This window comes from Emys orbicularis, chromosome 1, assembly GCF_028017835.1.
Source record: "Emys orbicularis isolate rEmyOrb1 chromosome 1, rEmyOrb1.hap1, whole genome shotgun sequence".
Taxonomy (NCBI): domain Eukaryota; kingdom Metazoa; phylum Chordata; order Testudines; family Emydidae; genus Emys; species Emys orbicularis.
Genome location: NC_088683.1, coordinates 124,586,758 through 124,592,757, shown reverse-complemented (window position 1 = coordinate 124,592,757; position 6,000 = coordinate 124,586,758).

Below are 6,000 nucleotides of genomic sequence, written 5' to 3'. Positions count from 1 at the left end.
ATCCTGCAACTAGGGTCCAACTGCTGAGATCCTCACTCAGTTTTCATTCATTTGCCACCGAGGTTATATGGCATCACACATTTTTGCTCAAAGATCTGAGGAGAAAAGAAGACAACTACTGGAAATAGGGAGACCAAACTCCCATTGACTTCAATGAAGACAGAATTTCACCATCAGAGTCATTTATTGCTTACAGGGAAAAGAAAAGAGCGGGCTAAAAGAAAAATAAGCTAATGCTAGCCTTTGGGCTCATGGAGTGTAGGAAGGTATTTACAGCTACATCGGGAAACAAATTTCTAGAGCTAAAATAAGTCCATTAATTCATGACTACATGATGAAATTAGCGATGACTCAAAAATGGCTGAGATCATAGAATATCAGGGTTGGAAGGGACCTCAGGAGGTCATCTAGTCCAACCCCCTGCTCACAGCAGGACCAATCCTCAGACAGATTTTTGCCTCAGATCCCTAAATCGCCCCCTCAAGGATCGAACTCACAACCCTGGGTTTAGCAGGCCAATGCTCAAACCACTGAGCTATCCCTCCCTTTTGAAACCAGTCCTCAGGAAGAAAAACTTGGAAAGTTAGTATGAATAATTTAAAGCTACATTTTTGTAAAAGTGTTTATAAAAAATATGTAATACTTGCAAATTTTGAACACATGTAAATAAGACACTCTGGAAAGCAAGGAAAATGGCCAAGGGTAGGTCACTACATTAATACCCATGTATTTTTGAAAAATAATGGCCAATTCAGAGCATGGGACTACTTAGTTCGAAAAAAGAAAACAACAGTGATCCTAGCAAATATGTTTCTATAAGACCATTTTCTCTTGGCCTGCAAAAAAACATGTGATAATTTCATCTGTTGCAGGAATATGGTACTCATCCAACAAGGTATTAATGCATGAGATTGTGATATTCCCCCAGGGTACCATCATGCCTGTTGAACCACTGTGTCCCTTTTGTTCTCCAGCTCCGGGTGCTGTCTGCTACTTTACTGTGAGAACAAATCACTCCTGGCTCATTCACTCTCAGCATGCAAAAATCACATCCAGCTGAGTTACATGAATGCTTTCCCAGCCACTTATGAACTACACACAGAGCAGCCCTAGCCAGTTCTGTAGTCTCAGACTTGCACCTCGAGAAATATGCATCTTGTACTGCCCAGTTCACTCACTGTGCAGCCCAAGCTCATATAAAGTTCGCCATTCCAACAAGGGGTAATGTTTATACACCAACCTTATTAACCTGAGTAGAGGTTCCCCCAAACACTTCAACCAAAACACACTGGTTTAGCTAGAAGAATAAAACAAGTTTATTAACTAAAGAAAGATAGATTTTAAGTGGCTACAAGTGTTTAAGGCATAAAAGTCAGAATTTGTTACAAAAGAAATAAAATATAGAACCGCAATCTAATTCCTAAACTTTGTCAAGCTAAACAAGACTTGAAGCAAGCAACTTTCTCAGCCCACCAGATGCTGCAGGCAGTTCACAGTTCTTAATTCACAGGCTGGATCTCCTTACAGCCTGGGACCACTCCTCTAGGACAATGATGCTTCGTTGTCTTTCAAACCATCTTGCCCCATGAGTAGAGGTCGGGGAGGACAGGTAATGAGGAAGCCATTGTCCCTTATTTTATACTCTCCTACTCTATTTGATGAGTATGCCCCGCTGGGGTCCTGACAATCACTCTGTGGCATATGTGAGATTCAAAGCGTCGCTCTGGTGAATTGTAAATATTTCTTGCTCACACCTTCTGTGTATGTGACATTTGAGATGACATGCCTTTGCTTGCAGTCCTTTGTTTTCTCCGAGGTGCTATTCTGTGTGCATTCCCCAGAATCACAACATGTTTCAATAACAAATATATAGCAAAATCTTCTAACTCCATGTACAAAGTTGACACACACATTTTAACAAGACAATGATGTTCAGCAGATTATGACGAGTCAAATTATACCTCAAAAGGCATACTTTGTACAACATATCATGACCATATAAAAGTGGTGAATCTGGAGTTACAGGGTGTTACATGGGGTACAGTGTGTCACAGAGGGTAGTCCCACAAAAGTCAAGCTGGGAGGTTCATATATAATTGTGAATATTTCACACTGCCTTAGGGAATTAATGTATACAATTCAAACAAGTATTTTATTAATTGTCAAAAAAAAGCAAGTAATGATAATATAGGGACAAGGGTCTGTCTGCAACTCATTTTGCCAGGAAACCAGTTCTCATTTTATGCTTTTTAAAAAAACTACAGCTAATCTTTTACTCGGTATCAAGGGAGGCAAAATGGGCCTGATCCTCAGGTTGTATAAATCAGTATAGCTCCATTAAAGTCCATGAAGCTACATTGATTTACACTAGCTGAAAGTCTCTATCAATATGACTAAAACTGTCAGGTTACATATTGGTTTTAGTTTGTGTTAAGTGTCCTATATGCACTTAGATCTGAGCTTGAGTAGAAACTGTCTGCTCATAGGTGGTTCTGAATGGACAGACTAAGATTCCACAGCAGATGGTTGGACCACTTACTAGCTGAATTTTCATCCTGCTTCCTCATGCCTTGTTTTGATTCAGCCATGTCAACCTTGACTGCTTCAGTAAACAATTCCTTGCATCTTCATAGGTCTAGCTGTTTTCAGACATGGCTTGCAGCTCAGGTACTTTTTCTCTGGTCAGTGTACCAGGTCCACATGTCAAATAAATCTGACATTTGGGTGTTTGATATGTGGTGTGCAAACCCTCCTTCCCCCTACCCCCCAATCACTGGGAGTACTTCTAAATTGTCTTTAGAGATATATAACTATATATATTCCAGCCTCTGTTTGAGCAGGGCTGCATTGGTGCAGCTGCGACACAGTAACACTTCAGTGAAGACAATACCCATGCCAATGGGAGGGCTTGTCCCATTAGCATGGGCACTCCATCTCCGCGAGTGGCAGTAGAGGTATCGCCGGGCAAAGCCCTCCCATAGACAGCACTATGTCAACACCAGGGGTTAGGTCGCTTTAACTGCGGATTTTTCACACCCCTGCCCAATGTAATTAAACTGACCTAATTTCCTAGGGTAGACCTGGCTTTAGGCTTAGAAATTTAGGGAAGACACCCATCGTGATAATCTCTTTTCTCGCTAAATTACAGGCATAATACATTTTCTGGCTCAGTTCATAGTGTTTTACTATTAATTTTCCTTTGGCCCTTCTAAACTTATACTAATTGTTATTAGGGTTGCCAACTTTTGATAGACATATTCCTGGAGGTGTCATCACATGACAATATTTAATTAAAGATTAGTCTTTAATTCCTGGAGACTCCAAGTCAATCCTGGAGGGTTGGCAACCCGATTTGTTATTGTTTCTAGCTATCCTCTGTTACAGTATCTTTTTCTCAACCCTGGTGCTATGGTACTTTTGCAACTTCTCCTCCTTTGTTTCGCTTTTGGTTCTGAGCACTTCCCTTTCCTTCTTTTTCTCTGTCTTCTCTGATGTTCCGATTTGTATCTATTGCTTACAATCTTACAGCTTGGTTAGGAAAGACTAGGCTATTATTAGTCCTTTTCACAATTACTCAAATTGCTAAGAAGGGTATCTTCTCCAATTAGCTCGGGATGTACTGGTTTGGGCCAAAGAAAAGTGAATCCAGTGGGCTCCTTTTAGGTTTCTAGAGGCTTTTATGAGGGTGACAGGTAAACCTCCCGCTCTCTGCAACCTTTGCCTGATAAAATGGCCATGGCAACTTTAAATTCAGCTAATTTTAACCCTGAACTCCCTGGCAATGAAGCATTTTCAAACTGGGGTGCCAAAAGAGAGGCACCTGAATAAGAGTGGCCTGGTTTCCAAAAGGGCTAAGCAATGGGGGAAATGTGGCAGATCAGCCCCTCTGAAAAAAAATCAGGCCACGTTTATTAGGTGCCTAAAATGGATGTAAGTGCCTCTTTCTGGGCACCCAAGTTTTGAAAATTGCAGCCAAAGTAAATAACTGTAAAAGAGCTGAAACTCATTCATAGCCATTTTCCCACTTCCCAGCACAAATGTAGCAGCAGTACAGGCTGCAGTGCTTTGTAGTCAGAGTGGGCCAAGAGGAAGCCAGTGCAACATGTTTGCCTTGCCTCACCACAGATTCCTCCACTGCTGCTACAGTTCTCCCCTAGACAAGACGGAACAAAACCGAGTCGGTAACAACTCAGAGCTGTACTGCATCACGCTGGGTTGCTCAGCAGCCACAGGTAGGCCTTGCCAATGGGAGCCTGACTCCCTCTGGAACCATGCTGCCCAAAGCAGAACCAGTGGAAAGAAGGCAGGGACAATGTGCTGGCTTGTCTCTTTGTGCACAAGGGGGCTTCCTTCCCTGTAGGTAGTTGCCCACGAGCCCCTGAGTGCAGGGGTCACAGACTCTGAAATCTGCAACACTCCAAATCCCCTTCATCAGTGGGGTTGATTCACTTTGGCACAATTTTCTTTCTTCCTTCCTGCTCCCTATGGGTTTCTATCCTATTTGTTTAAGACCAGTGCATTTTAAATGTAGCGTTGGATACATCTTTTCATGGATTATGGTTTTTGGATTGTAGCTTCTCACCTAAAAATTTGACCACGAGTCACCACTGGGAACAGGATATCCCTTAACTTATATTAATAAATAATACATTGGGCAATATTAATGTCAGCCATGCCAGTCCAAAGAAATACCACTGTCCCCCAAACCAAACAAACCATTAACTCTAGGGTTTTATAGATAGGTGAGATGGCTCATCCATTCAGCTTCCAGAGGTCTTCTTACTGACACATCTGGATCAATCAAAACATGGGTTGCTGAGAAAACAGCAAGGAAAGAGTTGTAATAGCCTAGTTAAATGCAGCGTGTCATCCCCCTTGCCCTATAGTCACAAATAAATCTCACTTCAATTGAAAAATTATCCCACTGTTTCCCTCAGGTATTATTATAATTAATACTCTAATAGATTATTATAGCAGGCAATGCTGCAATTTCTAAACAGATCAATAGGTCTTGCACAATACACTTTATTATGACCCTTTATTCCTGGATGTGGCTAATATCCAGGTCCCCTGTACTCTGAGTCTGCTTGTGACATATTTTCCACAGAATCCATCCATTGCTGTAACACTGTTCTCCAGGCTCTAGCCTTTTATTTAAAATAACAATGGGTTTCTAGCACTGGCAGTTATCTAGTGGGATTTTCAAAGGCAACTAGGGGCCTAACTCATTGAAAATCCCACTAGGTGGCTATTTGCATTTCTAGGCACTGAAATACTTTTAAAATACCTTTAAGTGTAAACAGTGCAGTGTTGTCTTCCTGAGTCCTGCAGACAGCCTGAAACTATACCTCTGAGAGGTGAGTCCTGCCCTGTGTAACTCCTTTGGGGTTTAGAGAGCATGGCCCCTTTAAATCTCTTTCCTGGGGGGAGGGGAGGAAGTGCTGATTGTTCCAGAAGGAGAAAGTGCTGTTTGGGGGGGTGGGGGGGTGGTGAGGGGGAGAGAGCAGAAAAAGAGGGGAGAGCAACAGGGGGGGGTGTCAGGAGCTCTGGGGGAGAGAAGGGCTGCAGCAAGCAAGCCCCACACAGGGAAGCAGCTGAGAACCTGCCTGAAGCCTGTGAGGAACAGAGCAACCGATCAGTGACAGCCCAGGACAGGAGCCAGGAACAGCACTGTGCCAGGGAGGAATTGCCCGAGAAGGACAGGCCGGAGCTGGACCCAGTATCACTGCTGCCCAGAGCTGCATGGGGCTGAGAGTACTGGGGCTTGTGACTCTGCACTGGGAATAAGGAAGGAGGCTGCTGGTTAGTTAAGTGGGGAGGTGGTTGCTCTGTGTGGCTTTGCAGAGAGCGGCAGAAGAGGGCACCGGAGGGGTTTGTTGGGGAAAGTTCACTGGTGCCAAAGATGACCAGGAACACCCACGACTCACCACTGGACTGGAACTTTGCCCAGGACTCCTGAACTCTGTGTGCAGACACATTGCTCAGTGTCTGCCCTTCCAG